The sequence below is a fragment of the Mobula hypostoma genome, chromosome 9 (genome assembly GCF_963921235.1).
Source record: "Mobula hypostoma chromosome 9, sMobHyp1.1, whole genome shotgun sequence".
In the NCBI taxonomy this organism is placed as follows: domain Eukaryota; kingdom Metazoa; phylum Chordata; class Chondrichthyes; order Myliobatiformes; family Myliobatidae; genus Mobula; species Mobula hypostoma.
The window spans coordinates 18,911,917-18,939,193 of NC_086105.1; the positions used below are offsets into that span (position 1 = coordinate 18,911,917).

At 41.0% G+C, this 27,277-nt stretch overlaps 1 non-coding gene across 1 annotated transcript; it reads right to left on the reverse strand.

Moving 5' to 3' along the window:
- Positions 1 to 16,210: 16,210 nt before the first annotated feature.
- Positions 16,211 to 16,370, reverse strand: LOC134352397 (U1 spliceosomal RNA). Its single transcript, XR_010019394.1, has one exon. It is a non-coding gene; the product is annotated as a U1 spliceosomal RNA (small nuclear RNA).
- Positions 16,371 to 27,277: the final 10,907 nt, after the last annotated feature.

Sequence of the window (27,277 nt, forward strand, 5' to 3'; positions counted from 1 at the left end):
TCATTCAATTAACAAATTAATACATGTTGGATTCATGTCAATCAATGTCAAATTCAACCTAAATTTCTATCGTAACTATGATTCCTTCCTTTTTTTTTACAAGTTCCTCCTATTTCTTTATTAATGCGTCTTTAACAACATTCAGTATAGTTGCTGGGAGCTGGCAGTAAATCAATTCCATACGGGACTACAGTGAAGTGCAGAACCAAAAAGGTAATTATCTCTGGATTTTTACCTGCAACTTGGCACAATGTTAATAATATCAGAGAGTTCCAGCAAATACGTAGCTCGAAGATTAGAGTGGGAGAAGAGGGTTCGAATTTGTGGGACGTTGGCACTAGTGTTGGGGAAGGACAGAATTGTTTTGATGTGACAGTTTCCACCTAAACTATGCTGGGACCTGGGTGCACAGAAATCACACAATTTGGCTGTGGAGAGGGTTTTAAACTAAATAGCAGCGGGGATGTGCTCAAAGGCTTCAAAAATGGAAAGAGAATACAGGAGAGATAAATAAGACAAAAAGAGTTTACAAAGGCATAAGAATTTAACTTCAGGCAACATAGAAACAAAATTGAACTGAAGGGTGGTGAAGATGTTATATTTGAATGCAAGTAGCATATGAAACAAGGTACGTGATTTTGTAGCGCAGCCAGAAATTGGCAGGTATAACTTTGTGGGCATCACAGAGTTGTTTTTAAAAATGATTGTAGCTGGGAGTTTATCGTCCAATGATAAGCATCATATTGGAAAGAAAGGCAGGTAAGCAGAGGAGATCGAGTGGCTTTGTTGGTAAATAATGAAATCAAATCCTTACGAAGGAGTGACATAGGATCAGAAGAAACCTTGTTTGTAGAGATAAGAAACTGCAAGTGTTTAAGGACCCTGATGGCAGTTATACACAGGCCTCCGAACAGTAGCCAGGATGTGAGGTACAGATTACAATGGGAGTTAGAAAAAGAATGTTAAAAGGGCAATGTTACGATGATCATGGGGAATTTCAGCACACAGGTAGATTGGGAAAATAATGTTGGTGCTGGATCCCAAGACAAGAAATGTGTAGATTGCCTGAGAGATGGATTTTTAGAGCAGCTTCTGGCTGAGCCCACTAAGGAAGAGAAAATTCTGGATTGGGTGTTATCAAATGAACTTGATTTGATTTGGGAGCTTAAGGTAAATGAACTCTGAGGAGACAGTGATCAGTGTGGCACGGTAGTGTAGTGGTTAGCACAATGCTTTACAGTACCAGCACCTGGGCTCAATTCCCACCGCTGTCTGTAAGGAGTTTGTACGTTCTCCCCGTGACCACATGGGTTTCCTCTGGGTGCTCTGGTTTCCTCCCACTGTACAAAGACATACCAGTTGTTAGGTTAATTGGCCATTGTGAATTGTTCTGTGATTAGGCTAGGGTTAAATTGGGGGTTGCTGGAGGGCACAGCTTGAAGGGATGGAAAGGCTAGAATCTGTGCTGCGTCTCAACAAATAAAATAACATGATAGAATTCACCCGCAATTTGCCAGTGGGTAGTTTATATCGGATGTATCAGTATCATCTTCATTTTGTGCTGTGTTGTTTGGTGTAAGTGATCATGATCTTCTTCCCTATCCATGAGCATGATCGTTCTTGGCAAATTTTTTGACAGAAGTGGTTTGCCATGGCAGCCTTCTGGACATTTTCTTTACAAGATAGGTGACCCCGGCAATGATCAATTCTCTTCAGAGATTGTCTGCCTGGTGTCTGTGATCGCTTAACCAGAACTTGTGATGTTGCACTAGCTGCTCATACGACCATCCACCACCTGCTCCCTTAGCTTCAGTCGGAGGGTTAAGCAGGTGCCACACCTTGCCGCACCTGCAGGATAGCAGAAGAAAGGAGCACCTTACACCACCTTTGGTAGAGAAATATCTGCACCCCACCACACATATGTATCAGTATTACAGTGCAGTAAAGGGAACTACAGAGTTATGAGAGAGAGCTGCCCAATATTAGATTATGAGGACACGCAGTCCTCTTTTATTGTCATTTAGTAATGCATGCATTATGAAATGATATAATGTTCCTCCAGAAGGATATCACAGAAACACAAGACAAACCAAGACTAAAAAAACTGACAAAAACCACATAATTATAACATATAGTTACAACAGTGCAAAGCAATACCGTAATTTGATAAAGAAAAGACCATAGGCATGGTCAAAAAAAGCCTCAAAGTCTCTCGAAAGTCCCATCATCTCACGTAGACGGTAGAAGGAAGAGAAACTCTCTTCCTGCCATGAACTTCCAGCACCGCAATCTTGCCGGTGCACTACCCTGGAAGCACCTGACCAGAGCCGACTCTTGAGTCCATCCGAAAACTTCGAGCCTCCGACCAGCCCGCCGACACCAAGCACTGAGCACCGAGGACCATCTCTGCCGAGCGCTTCGACCCCAGCCCCGGCAACAGGCAATAGGCAAAGCTGAGGATTTGGGACCTTCCCTTCCGGAGACTCTCGATCACACTGTAGCAGCGGCAGCGAAGCGGGCATTTCAGAAGTTTCTCCAGATGTTCCTCCATGCTTCTCACATCTGTCTCCATCAAATCAGGATTGTGCACGGCCCCTACTTACAAATACGATATCATTTTGGAGCGGCCTCGCGTGCTGCATTGCGCCGCCATCTTCTCCTCCCCTCCAATATTGATTGAACATTGGGAGTGATGATCGTAGGGCAGCAATAGCTGGAGTTTCTGAGTCTGAGTTTCTGGGAGTAACTTGGAAGAAGCAGGACCAATGCATCCCAAAGAAGGAGAAACTTTCTAAAGAGAGGATGAAGCAATTGTGACTGACAAGGAAATCAAAAGCAGCTTAAAAGTAAAAGAGAGGACATATAGTATGGCACAAGTTAATGAGAAGCTAGAGAATTAGAAAGCTTCTAAAAACCAAAAGCACTAAGGAGAGAGAAAAAAAGAAATATTAAGGTAAGCTAGCCAGGAATATAAAAGAGTGTACCAGATTTTTTTTTCAGATATTTAAAGAATAAAAGAGAGGCAAGAGTGGACATTAGATCATTGGTGAAGAGGTAGCAATGCAGAACAAAAAAAAATTAGGAACTGTAAGTATCCTGTGTCAGTCTTCACTGTGGGAAACACCAGCAGAATGCCAGAAATGGGGGTGTCAGGGAGCAGAAGCAGGTATAGTTGTTGTTACTGAGCAGAAGGTAATTGGGAAGCTGAAATGTCTGAGGGTAGAATAGTCACATGGACTAGATGGATGACACCCCAGGGATCTGAATGAGGTGGCTGAAGAGATTGTGGGGGCATTAGTAGTGATCTTTCAATATTCACTAGATTCTGGAATGGTTCTGGAGAACTGGAAAATCATACTGTCACTTCATCCTTTAAGAATGGAAGGAGGAAAAAGACAGGAAATTATAGGCCAGCTGGCTTGACTTCAGTGGTTGGCAAGATATTAGAATCTATTATTAATGATAAGTTTTTGCAGTACTTGGAGGCACATAATAAAATAGGCTGAAGTCAGCATGGTTTCCTTAAGCCCTGATGAATCTCTTAGAGTTCTTTGAGGAAATAACAGGCAGGATAGACAAAAGAGAGTTACTGGGTGTTGTTCACTTGAATTTTCAGAAGGCCTATGAAAAGGTGCCACATGTGAGGCTACGAAACAAGAAAGGAGCCTATGGTTTTACAGGAGTTATATTTGCATGGACATAAGATTGGCTGACTAGCAGAAGGCAAAGGGAATGAAGAGGGCTTTTTCTGGTTGGCTGATAGTGGCTAGTGGTGTTCCGCAATTATTGGTATTTGTTTCATGGCTTTTCACATTATATGTTAATGGACTGGGTGATGGAATTGAAGGCTTTGCAGATGATACAAGCATAGGTGGAAGGGTAGGTGGCGATGAGGAAGCAGGGAGTCTGAAACATTTTAGGAGAATCGGCAAAGAAATGACAGATAGAATACAGTGTATTGAAGTGTATGGTCATGCACTCAAAGAATAGAGCCATAGAATATTTCCTAAATGGGGAGTGATTTCAGAAATCAGAGATGCGAAGGGACTTGGGAGTACTAGTGCACCATATTCCAATTGCAGTCTGATCAATTCTTTATAAAGCCTCAGCGTTACATCCTTACCTTTGTGCTCTTGTCCTCTCAAAGTGAAAGCTAACAATCCTTACTACTGACTCAAACTGCAAGTTACCCTTCAGGGAATCCTGGACTCAAACACTTGGACACCCGAGTCCCTTTACACCTCTGATTTCCAATTTGCTTCCTTATTAGAAAATAGTCTACACCTTTATTCCTTCTATCAAAGTCTGAGCCAACTGTCAATCTACTTATTACCAATAATGTTCTGTTTTAATTTTCCTTAAATTTCCTTAATAGCCCTAAAACAAACATTCTCGGCAGAGCCCCATTTCTACAATTCCAAAGGAAATTATGACAATATGGTCCTGACTTTAATATGTCCAACCACGAACAGATGTCCTCAGCTGCAGCACCAGGCAAAGTCAATTTCAAAGTCAAAGTAAATCTACATTGCCATCGAAGTATGTATATATCACCATATACTACTGTGAGATGCATTTTCTTGCAGATATTTACAGGAAAACAAAGAAGTACAATAGAATTTATGAAAAACTATACATAAACAAAGACTGACAAACAACCAGTGTGCAGAAGAAGACAAACCATGCAAATAATTAAAAAAATAAAGAACATGAGTTTAGAGTCCATGGAAGTGAGTCCATAGGTTGTTGAATCAGTTCAGTAGGAGAGAAGCTACCCACAGAAGAATGCTCGACAGCTGTGGCAGGACTTGAATTTTAGGAATTCCTACTGAGACAACATCTGTTGTTTTAACTTTATAGAGTTCTGAATAAGATCATGGACCTGTAATATTAAACTTCTGTTTCTCTATCCTTTGATGATGCCTGATCAGTTAGGAATTCCTGACATTTTCCTTTCCTATTTCATGCTCCAACATGATACTTTTCTTGAATGAGCCTCCTAACTTGAATGCTGTGGTGATACGGTCACATCGCTCAAAGACAAGAAAATCTGTAGCTGCTGGAAATCCAGACCAACACACACAAAATGCCAAAGGAATGCAGGTCAGGCAGAATCTCTGGAAAAGACTAAACAAAAGAAGTTTCGGGCTACGACCCTTCATCAGGACTGGAAGATAGATGAGAAGTTAAAGCAAGAAGGTGGGGAGAGGGGGGAAGAAGTATGAGGTGGTAGGTGATAGGTGAAACCAGGAAAGGGGGAGGGTTGATGTAAAAAGCTGGGAAGCTGATAGGTGAGAGAGATAAAGGGCTGGAGAAGGGGGAATCTGATGGGAGAGGGTAGAAGACCATGGAAGAAAGGGAAGGGGGAAACACCAGAGGGAGGTGATGGCCAGGTAAGAAAATGAGGAGAGAGGGGGAAACGGAAAGGGGAATGGTGAAAGGGAGGGGGGACAATTACCAGAAGTTCAAGAAATCGATATTCATGCCATCAGGTTGGAAGCTATTCAGATGACTCCTCCAACCTGAGTGTGGCCTCATCACGGCAGTAGAGGAGGTCATGGACTGACATGTGGTTATGGGAATGAGAAAGGGAAGTAGAATTGAAATGGGCCACCAACGGTAGATCCCAATTTTTCTGGAGGGAAGGAGTGTGGGGGCTCGTCGAAGCGGTCTCCCAGTCTACGTCAAGTCTCACTGATAAACAGTAGGCTACACTGGGAACTGGGTAGATGACCCAAACAGACTCACAGATGAAGTGTTGTCTCACATGGAAGGACTGAATGTCCAGAGGAGCACACACAAAATGCTGGAGGAACTCAGCAGACCAGGCAACAGCAATGGAAAAGAGGAATCAGTTGACATTTCGGACTAAGACCCTTCATCAGGACCGGTAAAAAGGATGATTTTGCTCACCCACTCCAGTCCTATCTCTTGCTTATGAATTGCTTTATCTTCTGTCTCTGATTAACCTCATTATGGCTATTTTCCATCATTATGCTTCAAACCTCTATTATTGCAAATTATTTTCTGCCTTATTCCTGTTTTCTCTATTGAGCTCCTAAATGTGAAGCCAGGGAATCTTTCTTCCATTTTCATTTTCTGAGCTTTCTTGAATGGTCTTTACTGTACCACAGTCCTTAAGAATATTTAGTTGTTGTGGTTTTGAAACAATTATTCTTTATGTACATTTTTCAGTGGCCACCTTTTAAGGTATACTTGTATACCTGCTCATTAATGTAAATATCTAATCAGCCAATCATGTGGCAGCTGTTCAATTCATAAAAGTATGCAGACATGTTCAAGAGATTCAGTTGTTGTTTGACCAAACCTCAGAGTGGAGAAGAAATGTGATCTAAGTGATTTTGACCATGGGTGCCAGACGGGGTGATTTGAGTATCTCAGAGACTGTTGATCTCCTGGAATTTTCATGCACAACAGTCTCTAGAGTTTACAGAGAATGGTGCAAAAAGCAAAGAAACATCCAATGAGGAGCATTTAGATGGGCAAAAATGCCTTGGTAATGAGTGAGGCTAGAAGAGAAATGCTAGGTTGGTTCAAGCTGACAGGAAGGCAGCAGTTTCGACAGTGATGTGCAGAAGAACATCTTAGAACACACAAAGAAGTTCGAAGCAGATGGACTACAGCAGCAGATCACCATGAACATACATGATTCGATATGGGTAGAGCTGCGTAACACCAAGGGGCAGAAGACGCTGGTGGGAGTTGTGTACAGGCCACCTAACAGTAGTAGTGAGGTCGGAGATGGTATTAAACAGGAAATTAGAAATGTGTGCAATAAAGGAACAGCAGTTATAATGGGTGACTTCAATCTACATGTAGACTGGGTGAACCAAATTGGTAAAGGTGCTGAGGAAGAGGATTTCTTGGAATGTATGCAGGATGGTTTTTTGAACCAACATGTCGAGGAACCAACTAGAGAGCAGGCTATTCTGGACTGGGTTTTGAGCAATGAGGAAGGGTTAATTGGCGATCTTGTCGTGAGAGGTCCCTTGGGTAAGAGTGACCATAATATGGTGGAATTCTTCATTAAGATGGAGAGTGACGTAGTTAATTCAGAAACAAAGGTTCTGAACTTAAAGAGGGGTAACTTTGAAGGTATGAGACGTGAATTAGCTAAGATAGACTGGCAAATGACACTTAAAGGATTGACGGTGGATATGCAATGGCAAGCATTTAAAGGTTGCATGGATGAACTACAACAATTGTTCATCCCAGTTTGGCAAAATAATAAATCAAGGAAGGTAGTGCACCCGTGGCTGACAAGAGAAATTAGGGATAGTATCAATTCCAAAGAAGAAGCATACAAATTAGCCAGAGAAAGTGGCTCACCTGAGGACTGGGAGAAATTCAGAGTTCAGCAGAGGAGGACAAAGGGCTTAATTAGGAAGGGGAAAAAAGATTATGAGAGAAAACTGGCAGGGAACATAAAAACGGACTGTAAAAGCTTTTATAGATATGTAAAAAGGAAAAGACTGGTAAAGACAAATGTAGGTCCCCTGCAGACAGAAACAGGTGAATTGATTATGGGGAGCAAGGACACGGCAGACCAATTGAATAGTTACTTTGGTTCTGCCTTCACTAAGGAGGACATAAATAATCTTCCAGAAATAGTAAGGGACAGAGGGTCCAGTGGGATGGAGGAACTGAGCGAAATACATGTTAGTAGGGAAGTGGTGTTAGGTAAATTGAAGGGATTGAAGGCAGATAAATCCCCAGGGCCAGATGGTCTGCATCCTAGAGTGCTTAAAGAAGTAGCCCAAGAAATAGTGGATGCATTAGTGATAATTTTTCAAAACTCGTTAGATTCTGGACTAGTTCCTGAGGATTGGAGGGTGGCTAATGTAACCCCACTTTTTAAAAAAAGGAGGGAGAGAGAAACTGGGGAATTATAGACCGGTTAGCCTAACGTCGGTGGTGGGGAAACTGCTGGAGTCAGTTATCAAGGATGTAATAACAGCACATTTGGAAAGCGGTGAATTGATCGGACAAAGTCAGCATGGATTTGTGAAAGGAAAATCATGTCTGACGAATCTCATAGAATTTTTTGAGGATGTAACTAGTAGAGTGGATAGGGGAGAACCAGTGGATGTGGTATATTTGGATTTTCAAAAGGCTTTTGACAAGGTCCCACACAGGAGATTAGTGTGCAAACTTAAAGCACACGGTATTGGGGGTAAGGTATTGGTGTGGGTGGAGAATTGGTTAGCAGACAGGAAGCAAAGAGTGGGAATAAACGGGACCTTTTCAGAATGGCAGGCGGTGACTAGTGGGGTACCGCAAGGCTCAGTGCTGGGACCCCAGTTGTTTACAATATATATTAATGACTTGGATGAGGGAATTAAATGCAGCATCTCCAAGTTTGCGGATGACACGAAGCTGGGTGGCAGTGTTAGCAGTGAGGAGGATGCTAAGAGGATGCAGGGTGACTTGGATAGGTTGGGTGAGTGGGCAAATTCATGGCAGATGCAATTTAATGTGGATAAATGTGAAGTTATCCACTTTGGTGGCAAAAATAGGAAAACAGATTATTATCTGAATGGTGGCCGATTAGGAAAAGGGGAGGTGCAACGAGACCTGGGTGTCATTATACACCAGTCATTGAAAGTGGGCATGCAGGTACAGCAGGCGGTGAAAAAGGCGAATGGTATGCTGGCATTTATAGCGAGAGGATTCGAGTACAGGAGCAGGGACGTACTACTGCAGTTGTACAAGGCCTTGGTGAGATCACACCTGGAGTATTGTGTGCAGTTTTGGTCCCCTAATCTGAGGAAAGACATCTTTGCCATAGAGGGAGTACAAAGAAGGTTCACCAGATTGATTCCTGGGATGGCAGGACTTTCATATGAAGAAAGACTGGATGAATTGGGCTTGTACTCGTTGGAATTTAGAAGATTGAGGGGGGATCTGATTGAAACGTATAAGATCCTAAAGGGGTTGGGCAGACTAGATGCAGGAAGATTGTTCTCGATGTTGGGGAAGTCCAGAACGAGGGGTCACAGTTTGAGGATAGAGGGGAAGCCTTTTAGGACCGAGATTAGGAAAAACTTCTTCACACAGAGAGTGGTGAATCTGTGGAATTCTCTGCCACAGGAAACTGTTGAGGCCAGTTCATTGGCTATATTTAAGAGGGAGTTAGATATGGCCCTTGTGGCTACGGGGGTCAGGGGGTATGGAGGGAAGGCTGGGGCGGGGTTCTGAGTTGGATGATCAGCCATGATCATAATAAATGGCGGTGCAGGCTCGAAGGGCTGAATGGCCTACTCCTGCACCTATTTTCTATGTTTCTATGTTTCTATTTACTGACCACTTCATGAGGTACAGGATGTACCTAATAAAAGTGACCACTGAATGCGTGAGAGATAGGAGGAACCATAAAATGAGCCCTTATTTTATTTATCCTCCAGTTGTTCAGCCAAGCACTAGCTAACTGAATGAATAAATAGTGATTATTATTGGGTCAGTAATATATACACACATCATTTGGAGAGCTTCCTTCTCTTGCATTGTGATTTGTACATCCTTGTAAATTGCCATGTAGGATTTAAGTATTCCAATTTGTTAAAAGACTGCACCTCCAGCAATGCAGGATTGCTTTCAAGTACTAATCTAGTTTATGTGCTTAAGTAGTGCAGTGAAACTTATAAATTCCAATTCAGGGAAGGTATGACCAGTGAGCTGAACTGATGCACGGCCTCCAGACCTAATAATGCAGTTGTTCCTTTAACTTAGTAAACCATCTTAAGGCATTTGAAGTATAAATAACATAGGTGCAAAGTGGTAGGTTTTAATAACCCTCTTAAAAGGAGCTGAAAATGAAAGGTTTATTGAGAGAATTCTGGAGCTCAGGGCATAAGTAATAAAGATGAGGATTGCTTTAGTGAACTGCTTAAAGGACATGTGGAAGTTGGATGTGCGGATTCTGCAGAAATTGGAAGGAGACAAGTCATGGAAGGATTTGAAAGCAAATGATAACTTTAAAATTCAGCTTTTGGTGGATTAGGAGTCGATGTGAGTACACATTTTTGTGAGCTATTAGTTTTAATGTCACCAACTGGTAAAACAATTGTAAGTCTACTGGTATGGAGTTTGTAAATATAATGGTGCAGGTAAGACTTAAGACCTTAAGACATAGGGGCAGAATTTGGGCATTTGGCCCATCGAGTCTGTTCCACCATTCCATCATGCCTGATATACTATCCCTCCCAAATCCGATTCTCTTGCCTTCTCCCTGTAACCTTTGATGCCCTTACAAATCATGAACTATCAACCTCTGCATTAAATATACCCGATGACTTAGCCTCCACGGCCATCTGTGACAATAACTTGCACAGGTTCACCACCTTCTGGCTGAAGAAATTAATTTATTAAACAAAGAGATTCTGTTAGTGTTTTCCCTTCTCTGCTGTAGTCTTCAATTATTTATACCCATGCCATAAACAATAATGTTTGCAATACTTTGGCATATTAAATGTGGTCATCTAAATTTTATACAGAAGGATAAACCACTAACCTCCAGTGCCGATAGATAACAGGCTTTGTATCGGAGTCTAGTTTCCTCGGATGCTTATTTTCAATTTCCATGTATTTTAAAAATATTTTATTCATAACTGATTATGCTGATAAGACAGAAGAGCAGAATTAGGCCATTTGACCCATTGAATGGTAGAGGCAGATACATTAGGAAAATTTAAGAGGCTCAGATAGGCACGGGGATGAAAGGAAAATGGAAGAATATGTAGCAGAGGAGGATTAGTTTGATCTTGGAGTAGATTAAATGCCTAGCATAGCATCATGGGTTGAAGGGTTTATGCTGTGCTGTACAGATCTGTTTTACGTTCTGAGACTGCACCACCATTCGATCATGGCTAATTTATTTTCCCTTTTAACCCCATTCTTTTGTCTTCTACCCATAATCTTTGACACTCTTACTAATCAAGAACCTATGACCTTCACTATAAATATCTCACAGATTCACCGCTCTTCAACTAAAGAAATTCCTCTTCATTTCTACTCTAAAGGGACATCCTTGGACTCTGAGGCTGTGTCATCTGGTCTTAATATCTCTCACTATTGAAAACATCATCTCCTCATTTATTCTATCTAGGCCTTTCAATATTTGGTAGGTTTCAAAGAAATCCCCCCCTGAGGATTTATGATATTTATGATATGTCAACTTCTGGCATATTTCTCTATACCAATCTTTAACTGGCCTTCTGTAAACTGTTCAAAATTATATCTGTGCATTTTTTAACCAACTTGTTTGTCTCCTGTAAGAATTCTATATTGTGGTGGATTATACAGCCTTTTTAATAACATTACTACCTCTGGAAGTTGCCAATCTTCTACGGTCAATACCAGAATAAAATTAGTACTGGAAGAAGAAATATCCACATTGTTAGACCATTATGGGCAGTTTTCAGAGATAACAGTGTTGAATATTATTTTATGCTATTTGCAAAATTAGGATTCTTGTCTTTAATTTAAATTCAATTGATATTCGGGTTCAATGCATGATTCTCTCCCAATTCACTTAATTTAAAATTGACATTTTTCTTATAAACGAATATTTATTTCAATATGTTGGCTTAAAAAGCCATGATCATTTTTAAATCATAAAATTATATCTTTAAATTTGATAGTAAAATTAAATGTGCATTTCCATCAGCACCGGATGCTATTAAAGTTGTTATCAGCTTCAACTTGGCAACTAAGACTTAGACTGATTGGAAAGAATGCTAGAAATGCATTGTCCTGTCAATCCCATTAAACATTCATTATATCAGAGGGAATCAAAACCAGAAAATAGAAATGTTAAATAAAACCTCCAAGTAAATCACCTTTTTCTTGATGCATTTCATGACTCAGAGTTAATGTGATGGAAAATACTGTAAAAAACTTTAAAAAAAAACCCTATTAAAAATGACTGCATTCAAAATCTCAGGACATTCCAGAATGCTCAACAGCCAAAGAAATAGTTTTGTAGGTGAGGAAATGTGACAGGCAATTAACACCCACTGAGTTCTTGAAAGTAATAACACGAAAAGGAGTCAGCGATCAGGTTTACTGATGTTGGTTTCATGTCAGACATAGGCCAGCACATTAGGGATAACCCTACTACTGTTCCATTGCATCTTTTCCCTTATTCTGTGAGGGTGGACGGGCTTTTGGCTTCAATTACATGAAAAGATAGTACTTTGGCAATGGGGTATTATTCCAGTGCTCTATCCGAAGATGTCATCCTCAATCGTTAAATTGTTATACTCAAGATTCTGGATCGGACTTGAATATAGAAAATGTTGGTTCAGAGACAAGGATGCTTTTTGCTGAGGCATAACCGAAAGCTGCTGGAAGAAACTCCAGTGGAACTCAAAACTGGCTACACTCTGTTCTATGAAACTGTAGATACTTACTAACACACAGATATTCAAATTTGTTCAGAGCAAGAATGAAAGTTGAAGAACTAGTTGAAACTTAAAAACTTTTTTACACTCACTGGTACTTAACGTATTTTATTATCCCTCTACTGGTTAGCTAATTACAATCACTTCTGAACACATATCCACTGGAGAGTCATATTTTGAAGGTATTATGCTTCTGTTGAGTGCATGGACATCATGATTATGACCACCCTGGTAATAGTAATACCTCAGTACTGCTATTTTTGAAGAATTTCATTTTACTCTGTGGTACATGATTATTTAAAACAAAAACAGAAATGAATGAAAACATTATAAAACTCCTACATACTACTAATTGTTTGAATAATTCGTTCAGAAGATGTTAGGGCTATATGTTTTGAACTATTCAGAATTCCTGAGGATCTTTTCAACACAGCAAAATTTCAAGTAATCCAAGATGTAAGAAATTGTTTATTGACACTGTGCGGAACAAGCCTCTCCAACCCATTGAGCTGCTCTGCCCAGCAATTCCCCCAGTTTAATCCTAGCCTACTCACGGGACAATTTACAATGACTAATTAACATGCCAACTGGTACATCTTTGGACTCTGGGTGGAAACCAGAGTTCCTGGGGAAACCCACGTGGTCACGAGAGGTGAGAACTAACTCCTTACAGGCAGTGGCAGGAATTGAACCCAGTTCGCCTGTACTGTAAAGTGTTGTGCCAGCCACTACGCTACCGTGCTGCCCCTTGCCTTTCTATACAATTTACTTCAGAGTATTGCATTTAGGGCACTGTAGGATCTTTAAAACAAATGGGAAAATTGAAACAACATGGAGAAAGGGCAATAATCAAATAAAGGTATTTTGACAAGGAAAATAATGGGAAAACCAGAGATTGGCAAATTAATGGGGCAGGGTGGATTGAGTTAGGTGGGTTGGTGATGGAGTGCACTAGGCACAGGCTGCCTGTAAAAGTTATACTTGGTTTAGATAACATAGAACGTCTGTGCAACCTAGTATTCATATAACTTTTCAGTGTAGTCAGCAGTATCTGTACTATTTATTGACTATCCTTGATTGAAGATTAGAGAGGAGTTCAGACTATTACTGGAAGGATATTCAGGCTTCAAATAGAGTGGGATACTCTGAAGCAGCGAGTGAACACGTACCGAGGTTATTTAATGATGCACTAGAGGACACGGCAGAAGATTGAAAGGAAATATTTTTTGTTTCCTAACCTCTACATCCCAATAAATAGACAATCTTCTGTACATCCAGTGAGAAGGCATTGTTAAAAACTAGGTTCTTGCCAAGTTCACCAAAGAAATGTCCACTATGTCGGAAAATATTCAAATATCATATCTAATCTAATCATGGAAAGAAGCCTTCTGTTCACAGCTTAACCATTCATAATCTAATTGCTTACAATACTAAAAATACTCATAATTTTAACTTTCTTCATTATGTTATTCATTTCAATGCTGCCAACATGCAACCTCACTGATCTCTTCCCCTTCGATTCGCACATCTTTGCCACCACTGCCACATTCACATAACACAACTGACATCTCATAGAGAAACTATCAACTTATTGTCCATGACTGCCACTTCTTTAAACACTCCACAAGACTCCAGTTAACACTATTTCTAACTAGGGAGGTGTTAGGGAATAATTTGCAGTTGTGTGAATATAGCAGATATTAATTCAAACAAGAACCAGGCTTCAGTTCTAATTGTGTCTATATAAGTTTAAAAAGCTTGCAATTAGCCTTCAGATTTTTTTTGTAAATTGCAAGCAGTAAATTGAGGTCAAAAGCAGAGGCAGCTCCCCAGACAGAGATGGCATAAGCAAGAGCCAAATGTTGAAACAATGGAAATGTGTTAATTGGCTTGCATCAAAGCAGGCCACAATGGCTAAGTTACTTGTCCACTGCCCTACCCTGATGAATCATCTTTGTCACCACTTGAAAAAACACAATCAAGCTGGAAAGACATCACCTCTTTTGCATAAATCAATGTTGACCATCTCTAACAAGTCTACATTTCCCTATCATCAAGAGTCTTCTCCAATAATTTCTCACCCACTAATGTAAGGCTCACCACCTTGAAAATTCCTGTGCTATCACAACATTATCTAAGATATCATCATACCACTCCCTGACCTTACTGTCCTCCATTTCCTTCTCCTTGCTAAAGAACTTATTTAGTTGCCCATTTCCTCTGGTTCCAGACATAAATTCTTGAGAGGCCTTACTGTCTCCAGAGATTCCATTCATTTATAATGTCTGTATAAAATGCATGTAGATGATCATTAACGCTATTCAACAAGTGTATTTCATGATCTGATTTAGCACTCCTAATTCGCTATGAAAGTTCTCTCCTGCTTACTGTATGTTCCTCAAAGGAAATGCCAGATTTCAACTTCCCAAGTCTTAGATATGCTTCCTTTCCTTTTTGATTGAAATTTCTAAATTTTTCAATAACTCAAGGTTCCAGAACCCTGCCATCCCTGGTTTTCCTTCCTCACGGTTTCACATTGATCCTGGATTCTGACCAGTTGGCCATTAATCAACTCCCACGTCAATGCGGATGCCCAACAACAATTGATCCTTATCTCCCCCCTCTAGCTGTTGTAATTACCCTTTCCTCAATTTAGTACTTTCCTCCAGGCTCCAGTCTTATTCTAAGTTTCAATGAAATAGCATTTTAAGAACATTGATTATAACTGCCTGAAGGCTTACAGAGTTATGATCACTGTTTACAAATTGCTCTCCTACTGAAATTCTGATCCCTTCTCCAGGCTTATTTCCCTCATTGGAAAATCTACAGCTGTGTCAAGAAAACCTTTTGGAAGCATTAAATAATTTCTGCCCCATCTAAACCCCCGGCACTAATAAAATCAGTATTAGTGAAACTAAAGTCACCCACTACAACCAAGTTGCTGCCTTTAAATCTTTCTGTAATCCACCTACTTTATGTTCCTCTTCCTTTTGCTGCTAATTGGGAGGCTTTTAATATAAGTACGTCATATTTATTGCACCTCTCTTGTTCCTGAACTCTATCCATATTGTATTACTGAATAAGCTCTCTATGATGTCATTTCTAAATTTCAAAGTAAATTTATTGTCAAATTATATATACAACCTTGAGATTTGTTTTCTTTCGGGCATACTTAATAAATCCAATAATCATAATGGAATCAATGAAAGACCGCACCCAATAGGGCGGACAACCAGTATGCAGAAGACAACAAACTGTGCAAATGCAAAAGAAAAATAAAGAAATAAAAATAATAAGTAAATAAACAATAAATATCAAGAACATGAGATAAAGAGTCCTTGAAAATGAGTCAATAGGTTGTGGAACAGTTCAGTGATGAGACAAGTGATGGTGAGTGAAGTTACATCAGGATAAATGTTTCTGTGACATTCCCCGACCAGTAATACAACTCCCTATTTTCCATCCCTCTCTACTGCATTTGAGAAGTCTGAATCCTGGAAAAGAAACATAGAAAACCTATATCACAATACAGGCTCTTCAGCCCACAAAGCTGTGCCGAACATGTACTTACTTAGAAATTGCCTAGGGTTACCCATAGCCCTCCATTTTTCTAAGCTCCATGTACCTATCCAGGAGTCTCTTAAAAAACCCTATATATCTGCCTCCACCAAAATTGCCAGCAGCCCATTCCACGCACTCACCACTCTCTGCGTAAAAAACTTGCCCCTGACATCTCCTCTGTACCTACTTCCAAGCACCTTAAAACTGTTCCCTCTCTTGTTAGCCATTTCAAGCATGTACGCAGTCCCCCACTACCACAAATTTTGCAGTCGAGTATCCCACATTTGGGGACATCGCAGGCGTCAGCACACCTGAAGTACAATGGGATAGCCTCATCCTGGGAGGACCACCTTTCTGATCACAGTCTCTCCCCTGCCAGGTAAGTATATGGAGCTACCAGCCCTTCTTTCATCTGAGTCTCTGCACTGGCCGCAATATTGTAGATCCATGTATTAATCCAGGCTCTAAGTTCATCTGCCATACCTATAATACCCTTTGCATTGAAATAAACACACTTTCATCCTTCATCCTCACCAGGGTTGATAATCTGATCCAACTTGCCTTTCCTGTTAGACTTACTTGACCTAACTTCTGCATTTCCCTCAGTCACATCATTGCTAACCAATTAGTTTGATTCTCACCTCACTAATTTAAATCTTCCTGCTAGCATTAGCAAACCTTCCTATGAGGATCAGGAAGGGTCTTGGACCTGAACTGTTAACATTGTTTCCATTTCTGTAGATGTTGTCTGACTTGTTGAGTGTTTCCAGCATTTTCTGCTTAAATTTGACTTTCAAAAGTTCAAGGTAATTATTATCAAAGTACATACATGTTATCACATCGTGAGATCCATTTTCTTGCAGGCATTTATGAGGAAGAAAGAAGTACACTAGAGCTTTATGAAAAACTTCACGTAAACACAAAGACTGACAAACAACCAGCCAATGCACAAAAGAAGATAAGCTCTACAAATAAAAATAATACTGATTTGTAAAGAATACTTGAAATTTAGTCTGTAGATCATGGAATCAATTCAGAGCTGTGGAACATGAAGTTATCCACACTGGTTCAGGAGCCTGATGGTTATAGAGTAATAACTGTTTGTGAATCTGGTGGTGTGGAACCTAAGGCTAAAGTTAGTCATAGAGTCATACAGTAATACAGCACTGAAACAGACCCTTCACCCATCTTGTCCGTGCCAAAGTATTAATCTATCTAGTCCCATTGACCTACACCTGGACCACAGCCCTCCATAAGACCTGGGTGTCATTATACACCAGTCATTGAAAGTGGGCATGCAGGTACAGCAGGCGGTGAAAAAGGCGAATGGTATGCTGGCATTTATAGCGAGAGGATTCGAGTACAGGAGCAGGGAGGTACTACTGCAGTTGTACAAGGCCTTGGTGAGACCACACCTGGAGTATTGTGTGCAGTTTTGGTCCCCTAATCTGAGGAAAGACATCTTTGCCATAGAGGGAGTACAAAGAAGGTTCACCAGATTGATTCCTGGGATGGCAGGACTTTCAAATGAAGAAAGACTGGATGAATTGGGCTTGTACTCGTTGGAATTTAGAAGATTGAGGGGGGATCTGATTGAAACGTATAAGATCCTAAAGGGATTGGACAGGCTAGATGCAGGAAGATTGTTCCCGATGTTGGGGAAGTCCAGAACGAGGGGTCACAGTTTGAGGATAGAGGGGAAGTCTTTTAGGACCGAGATTAGGAAAAACTTCTTCACACAGAGAGTGGTGAATCTGTGGAATTCTCTGCCACAGGAAACTGTTGAGGCCAGTTCATTGGCTATATTTAAAAGGGAGTTAGATATGGCCCTTGTGGCTACAGGGGTCAGGGGGTATGGAGGGAAGGCTGGGGCGGGGTTCTGAGTTGGATGATCAGCCATGATCATAATAAATGGCGGTGCAGGCTCGAAGGGCCGAATGGCCTACTCCTGCACCTATTTTCTATGTTTCTATGTTTCTATACCTCTCTGATCTATGTACCTAAACAGACTTTGAACCTGCATCCATCAATTCCACTGGTAGCTCAGCCCACACTTTCACCACCCTCTAAGTGAAGAAGTTTTTCCCTCTCATTTTTCCCCTTAAAATTTCATCTTTCATCCTGAACCCATGACCTCTAGTTCTAGCCTCAGTGGGAAAAGCTTGTTCGCATTTACCCTATCTATACACCTCATAATTTTGTATACCTCTATCAAATCTCCCCTCATTCTCTGGAGCACAGGAAAATGAGGTCCTAACCTATTCAAACTTTCCCTATAACAGGTCCTTAAGTCCTGGCAACACCTTGTAAATTTTCTCTGCACTTTTTCTATCCTATTGATATCTTTTCCTGTAAGAAGGTCACCAAAACAGGACATAATTCCCCACATTAGGCCTCCCCAACTTCTTATACAATTTCAACATAACATCGCAACTCCTGGACTCAATACTTTGAACTATGAAGGCCAATGTGCCAAAAGCTCTCTTTACGGCCCTATCCACACTAACTTTCAAGGAATTATGGACCTGTATTTCAATTGAATTGATTTCAAGGAATTTAATGCTACTGATCCTCTCCACTTCTGTTCCCTTGATGAGGACTGACTCCAACATTTTTCTCTTGTAATCGATAATCAGCTCTTTGATTTTGCTGATGTTAAGCGAGAGAGAGACTGGTGTTGTTGCACCACTCAACCAGGTTTTCATTCTCCCTCCTATATGCCGACAACAGTGGTGTTTTCAGCAAATTTAAATACGGCATTGGAGCTCAGGCAAACAATTATTCCCATTGCTACCTGTAAGAAGTTTGTGTGTTCTCCCCGTGACCACACGGGCTTCCTCTGGGTGCTCTGGTTTCTTTCCACTTTCCAAAGATATACTGGTTGGTAGGTTAGTTGGCCATCGTAAACTGTCCCGTGATTATGCTAGGATTAAATTGGGGCATTGCTGGGCGGCGCTGCTCGAAGGGCCAGAAGGGTCTACTCTGCACTGCATGTCAACAAGAGAAAAGTAATTTGAAAGTGAGTGGGACAGGAGGCTAAGCACACACCTGTGTGGTACACCTGTACTGACGGGGATTGTGGAGGTGTCCTAACTGGAGTCTGTCAGTGAGTAAATCAAGGATCCAGTTGCACAGAGAGGTACTGAGGATCAGGTCTTGCAGACTATTGATGAGTTTCAAGTGGATGGTTGTATAGAATGCAGATGCGATTTGAGGGCATGATAGTGTTCAACGTGTTGGTTTAAATGAACCTGAAACATGAACAATGAAGATAACAGAATTATAGCCAATACCGCAGTCACTGATGATAACATCCTCAGCCTGGACCTACACAAGCTGCAGTTGATAGGAAGTATCTCCATCTCCAACAAGGAATTTATAATTTACAAAAGATATTGCCATGCTGATGGAGAAAGCCACTGCCAATGCTGTTCATAAACAAGAGAAAATCTTCAGATGCTAGAGGGTCCTGCCGAAGGGTTTCAGCCCGAAATATCAACTGTACTTTTTTCTATCAATGCTGCCTGGCCTGCTGAGTTCCTCCAGCATTTTGTGTGTGTTGCCGATGCAGTTCATGTCTGGTTCTGAGCTTGCATTTGTGATGTAACCATCCAGCATTTTCTTCAGAATGAGAATCAGAATTAGATTTAGTATCATTGATGTATTTTGTAAAATTTGATGTTTTGTGGCAGCATTGCAGTGTATAACAAAAAAAATACTATATATGCAGTCAGTGGCCATTTTATTACATACACCTGTACACCTGCTCATTAATGCAAATATCTAGTCAGTCATCATGTGGTAGCAACTCAATACATAAAACCTTACAGACATGTTCAAGAGGTTTAATTGTTGCTCAGACCAAACATCAGAATGGAAAAGAAATGTGATCTATGTGACTTTGAATGAGGCATAATTGTTGGTGCCAAATTATAAGATAGAAAAGAAAATATCTATTGTCCAAGTCCATACCCAAAACACAGAAACCTGGGTAACGTTCTCCAGGCACAGCAGGAGGCTTTTTCCTCTCCGGTAGCAGAGCGATCAAAAAACAGGTGGCTAGCACTCACCTTCCACATTCGCTTCGTTACTTGTTTCAATCTCCCTCGTCACTTTAATCGGCGAACAATGGATGCTTTAATCGGCGAAACAAGGTTGAACATCGGCTTGCGACCCATCCTGCAGCCTGCCCACCATCAGATTCACCCATGCTGCCTCTGTCTTCCAGAATGTTCTTGGAGACTGCAGAGTGCTGGAAAACCTAAACAATCTCCAAACAGCAAATAACAGGCTGCAACAGTCCCAGAATCACATCCAAGACGAAAAACAAGCATAAGAGACTTCCCCCACCTCCCATTTTCAAATCTTTTACTATCTCTTCTTTCAGTTAGTCCTGACGAAGGGTCTCGGCCCGAAACGTCGACTGTACCTCTTCCTATAAATGCTGCCTGGCCTGCTGCGTTCACCAGCAATTTTTTTGTGTGTTGCTTGATAAGAGACATAAAAGAAATTAAATATACAGTGTCATGATCTATCCAGAGGATGTCGACCGATGGAGCATTGTACACTGGTACCATCTTGACTGGGATTAGGTACAAACAGCAGCTGGCATAGGTATTGCTGTTGCTTTACTGAAACTTGAAAATGCAGTTAGGAGAATTGTTTCTTTGACACTCTGGTGAATAATGACTCCTGCTGAAAGCTCCTTTTTCTTTCTCCTACTAGTTTGTCTTGTTCCAGTTGTGTTCAACTCATTCTTACAGTAAAGCTATATTCCAAAGAAAATGCCTTTGAATATACCCCTGCATGCATTGTCCTCGTTATTAAGACACATTCATTCAGTTCCATCTTTACCATTATCTGCAAATCAGTTATCAAGTACCAATACTGGTGGAAGTTTAGTGAAGATCCGCTAGAAATAAATCAGCAGTGTAAATGCAAGTAGCTGATGATCTCATGACCCTGTTAAATGGTGGTGGTTGTAGGGTTTAGAGAGGTTTTGTAGCATTTATATCTATGTAAATTTAAGAGATGATATGGAGCTCCAAAATCAGCTCTGCATTCTAATTAACACCATACCCCACCTTGACAGCATATTATTTGTGCATGCAAAATTGTCCTTGCTAATATGGTGTTTAGTGTGACTTGTACCACAGATTTGCAAGTTTATTGGAAGCCCTGTCTCAAACAAAATGTCTTTCATGGTGAACAAGAAAGTAGGTATTGCGGAACCCAGATTTGCTTTAACCACATTATTCAGAAGCTGATTGGCTGCATGATCCTAAACTAAACAGTTTGCTATAAAATGTTCTGATAATTAGGTTCTAAATGATATAGCTTTCAGGCTTGTAAACATCACATTAACCTCTATTGAGTATATTGATGTAACGTTTTGTCCAGTTAGCTCGTTTATTACATGCAGAAGCTAAATTCCACAACAGTAAGTCAAAACTAATCCACACGATAAACAAGTGTAAGATAGATTAATTGCATCTTCAGAGTAAAATATAATTTTACAATTTTTTTTTCTTTTCATACATTAATTATGTCAAATTGAAGTGAAAAAGAAAATTCCTCCTTGAAATTTTCACAGATTCATTTGTCTTAAAGCATCTATTTTCCAAGAATATGTCACTTTAAAACTAATTACGGGAATGTTGTTTCTACAATGTGCCTCAACAAATGTAACTATAAAATGCTAATAGTATCTTGCCCTCTAGTATAAGAACATTTATTCTCCATGCATTATCCTTATTACCATGTCAACAAATGGCACTACTGGAAAATATGTGGGTTAATTTTGCTACTGCTGATTATTTTTCTCAGTGACACTTTATTTTTAATTGTTTCAGGTTTCATTGGTAGAAGTTGCAAAACTAGACAGCTCTAAGAATCAGTTTTGTAGCTTTTTTGTCCAACCTGTTCACCAAACGCCTTTAACACACTTTAATGCCTCAACGGCCTTTACTGCCGAATTACTAGCTAGAATCTGACAGTGAGCTAAGTTAAGATATATGGCAAAACATGGCATAATTTTTTTTTAAGGCTCGTCTTAAACATGAACAGGGAAGTGGAAATGAGAAGGAGGGAGAATTGCAGGATTTAAGGCCATGACAGCTGAAGATACATTGCCGGTGGTGAAGTGATTAAAGTCGGGCACGTATGGGACATCAGTAATGGAAGAGCATAAATCATCAAAGATGTATGACCAGGGAAGATTTTAGTAATGGTGAGATGTAAAAAAAAGAGCGATTTGAAGGCTGAGAATGTTAAGGCTGGGCCATTGCTGGAATGACAGTGAATGTCAGCAAGCACAGTTTTAATGGATGAGTGGGATTAAAGTACGGACAGAAACATCTACATGGGGGTGTTACCCATCTTCCTCAACATCTACATGGGGATGTTACCCAACATTCTCAACATCCACATGGGGACGTTACCCATCTTCCTCAACATCCACATGGGGACGTTATCCATCTTTCTCAACATCCACATGGGGACGTGATCCATCTTCCTCAACATCCACATGGGGACGTGATCCATCTTCCTCAACATCCACATGGGGACGTTATCCATCTTTCTCAACATCCACATGGGGACGTGATCCATCTTCCTCAACATCCACATGGGGACGTTATCCATCTTTCTCAACATCCATATGGGGATGTGACCCATCTTCCTCAACATCCACATGGGGATGTGACCCATCTTCCTCAACATCCACATGGGGATGTGACCCATCTTCCTCAACATCCACATGGGGATGTGACCCATCTTCCTCAACATCCACATGGGGACGTTACCCATCTTCCTCAACATCCACATGGGGATGTGACCCATCTTCCTCTACATCCACATGGGGATGTGACCCATCTTCCTCAACATCTACATGGGGATGTTACCCAACATTCTCAACATCCACATGGGGACGTTACCCATCTTTCTCAACATCCACATGGGGACGTGACCCATCTTCCTCAACATCCACATGGGGACGTTACCCATCTTCCTCAACATCCACATGGGGATGTGACCCATCTTCCTCAACATCCACATGGGGATGTGACCCATCTTCCTCAACATCTACATGGGGATGTTACCCAACATTCTCAACATCCACATGGGGACGTTACCCATCTTTCTCAACATCCACATGGGGACGTGATCCATCTTCCTCAACATCCACATGGGGACGTTATCCATCTTTCTCAACATCCATATGGGGATGTGACCCATCTTCCTCAACATCCACATGGGGACGTTACCCATCTTCCTCAACATCTACATGGGGACATTATCCATCTTCCTCAACATCCACATGGGGACGTGATCCATCTTCCTCAACATCCACATGGAGACGTTACCCATCTTCCTCAACATCCACATGGAGACGTTACCTATCCTCCTCAATATCCACGTGGGTATGTTACCCATCTTTCTCAACATCCAAGTGGGGACGTTTAGAAGAAGGTTTCAACTGAGTTGGCAGGGGAAGAGGTTTCTGAGCAAATGTTCAGATGGATAGGTATGGTCACCTTGAGGAGAAAAAGTTAAAGATTAAAGTTAGATGTATTTTTATTTTGTACATACATTGGAACATCAAAACATACCGTATATATCATCATATATGTCATCATTGTTTTTGCAAAGTGCTGTGGGTAGCCCGCAGGTGTTGCCATGCTTCCAGCACTCTCTAACCCTAACTGTATGCCTTTGGACTGTGGGGGAGAACTGGAGCACCGTGAAGAAACCCAGACAATCACAGGGGAAACGTACAGTCTCCTTACAGACAGCAGGAGGAATCAAACACAATCAGTGATGACTGTACTAACCACTTACATGACATTAAATTATTTCACTACTGAGGAACATCCTAAAGGGCTCCTCAAATGAACAGAACAGTACAGTACAACATAGTACAGGACGTTCAGCTCACAATGTTGTGTCAACCTTTTAACCTATTCCATGATCAATGTAACACCCTTCCCTCCTATATAGCCCATTGCCCTCTAATTTTCTTTGATCTAAATGCCTATCTAAGAGACTTTATAATGTCCCTTGTGTATCAGCCTCTACCACTACCCTACCACCACTCCGTGTAAAAAACCCTACCTCTGCCATCGCCCCTAAGCTTTCCTCCATTCACCTTAAATGATGCTGTCAAGATTCAGCCATTGCCGCCCTGGAAAACTTCATTCTATCTATGCCTTTTATAATCTTTTACACCAAGTCACCTCTCATCCTGCTTCATTCAAAACAGAAAAGCCCCATCTCACTTAGACTTTCCTCATGAGACATGATTTTAATAATTAATTAATTAATTAATTAATTAAGATAGAGCATGTGATAACCAGCACTTCGAGCCACGCCACCTAGCAATCCCTGATTTAACCTTAGCCTAATCACGGGACAAGTTACAATGACCTATTAACCTATAAACCAGTACGTCTTTGGACTGTGGGTGGAAACTGGAGCACCCGGGAGCAATCCACATGGTTATTGGGAGATCGTACAAACTGCTTACAGACAGCAGCCAGAATTGAACCCGGGTTACTGGTACTGTAAAGCGTTGTGCTAAACACTACACTACCATGATCTGTAATCCAGGCAGCATTCTCCTCTTTGCCTTCTCTAACTTCCACATCCTTCCTATAATAAGGTGATCAGAACTGAACACAATACTCAAAGTGTGGTTTAACCAGTTTTATAGAGCTGCATCATTACCTTGTGGCTGTTTAACTCAATTCCCCCAATCAATGAGGGCCAACATACTATGCACTTTCTGAACCATCCTATCAACCTGCAGGGGTCTATGGATTTGAACCCCAAGAATCCTTTGTACCTCTACATTGCTAAAAATCCTGCCATTAACTTTGTACTCTGCCTTCAGGTTCGACCTCCCAGATTGCACCATTACACACTTCTTTGAATTAAACAGTATCTCCCTCTTCTTAGCCCAGGTCTGCATCCTGTCTATGTCCTGTCACAACCTGTGATAAACATCTACACTATTCAGCACACCATCGACATTCACACCATCTGCAAACTTACTAACTCACCCTATCACTTCCTCATCCAAATCATTTATAAAAATCACAAAGAGCAGGGGTCCCAAAATAGATCTCTGCAGAACACCATTGGTCACCAACCTCCAAGTAGAATACACCCCATCTACTACTACCCTCTGCCTTCTGTGAGCTAGTCAGTTCCGAGCTCACTCTACCAAGTTTCCATGAATTCCATGCCTCTGAATGAAGAATCTTACTAAATTCTACATACATCACATCCACTGCTCTACCTTCTTCAATATATTGTCACTTCCTTGAGAAAGCCATTCAGGCTCATGAGGCATGACCTGCCCCCTCACAAAGCTGTGCCTATTATTATTTAAGGTCATGCTTTTCCAAATGCTCACAAATCCTATCCCTAGGAATCGCTTGGAACATAAAAGGTTTTGTCTCTGTGCTAGGGGTGATTTATAGTACTTTAAGGTGAGGGAGAGGGAGTTAATAGGAACCTGAGGGACAACATTTTCACCCAGAAGTATGAGCTGTCAGAGGAAGTGGTTAAGGCAGGTACATTAGCAGCATTTAAAAAAAGCATTTAGAGTCGGGTACCTGGATAGGAAAGGTTAAGAGGCCCAATAAGGCAAAAGGAACTAGTTTAGAAGGACCAGTTGGCTGGGACCTGTTTTGATGCTGATTGACACCATGAATCTTGACTATTCTTCCCAACAATCAGAGATAGAGGAACAGATATGTTTGTAGGCAAATAATAGGGAGGTCTAATGAAAATAAGGTTAAGGTACTGAGGTATTTCATTTTTTCAAGTATTAACTCGGATTTTTTTTAGCATCCCCACAGTACAGGCCCTTTGGCCCATGATGTTGTGCCAAACCTTTAACCTACTCTGTAACACTGGACAACAAAATCTTTTGAAAGTGCTGCTTCCTCAGAATTTTTTTTTTGTTTATGATAGACCAATTGAAACTGAACACAAATATACTTTCAGACTACTTGTATCACATAGGAATTTGGAAAAACAAGAAATTAACTTTTATTGAATAGAATACATTCAATTGCATAACAGTGCTGACACTTTGCAATAGTTCAACTAAGCTAAAAATGGTTTGTTGATAATTTTCATTTGTACTCAGTGTCTGAGGCTTCTCACTAAAGTGCCCAACAATAATCAGCCGGCATTGATGGATTCCATTTGCCCTGATACTGTTTCTCCATGACCGCAATGTCCAAATTGCAATGTCCTGGTGAAACTGTCATGCTTGTCACTAACAGTGCCAAGGCTTACAGGGATTTTAACATTTGAGAATAAATTGGACGGATGCATGGATGGGAGGTGTGTGGAGGGATGTGGTCCGTGTGCGGGTCGGTGGGACTGGGCGGAGGGTGGTTCGGCACGGCTGGGAAGGGCCAGGGGGCCTGTTTCTGTGCTGTAGTTTTTCTGTGGTTTCTATGGATGGGAATGCAGAAAATGAATCTTTAGTGACATGCTACACTCCATGGTTTTGTATGCTTGAAGCATGGTGTCAATCAGCTGCATGTAGTTTGGTGCTCTGCCAAGGAAATTTTCAGCAACATCCTTGAATGCCTTCCATGTGATTTTCTCCAGTCCCACTAGAAATTCTTCGAATTTCCTGTCATGGGTGACCTATTTGATTTGCGGACCAACAAAAATGCCTTCCATAATCAGTTATACTGGGAATCATCCGTCTCAAATATTGAAATTTTTCATGGAAATAGATAGCCTTTCTAAAACCTATCGAGCCATGCAGCATCCACCCTGCCTAAACATGCCCAGGCATCCCAGGACAAGATAGAAAACTTTTTGGCCTACATTGCAGGCAACATTTCAATTGACTTGAATTACAAATTGATATAACGAATATAGGTAATAGTGCGGCTTCGGGAAATTTTAGGGTGATTTTCACGAGCAGCAGCCTAAAGTTGATAAGATACACCAAGACATATTCAGGAAGCAAAATCTTTGTTGTCTAGTGTAATTAAGCTAGCCCTTCCCTTCCCCATAGCCCTGCATTTTTCTTTCATCCATATGCCTAACTAAGAATTTCGTAACTGTCCCTGTTGCATCGACCTCTACCGCCAGCCAGTGCGTTCCATGCACCTCCACGTGGTGTTAAATGTATGAGTGTTTCCCAGGCCGCTTATAGCGAATAGTGGTTTGTAATATCAGCACTTGCCATTTAACTGGTGATTAACAACTGTTTTGTTTGTTTTATGAAAAAAATTATCTTCTTAAATCACTAATTAACAAAA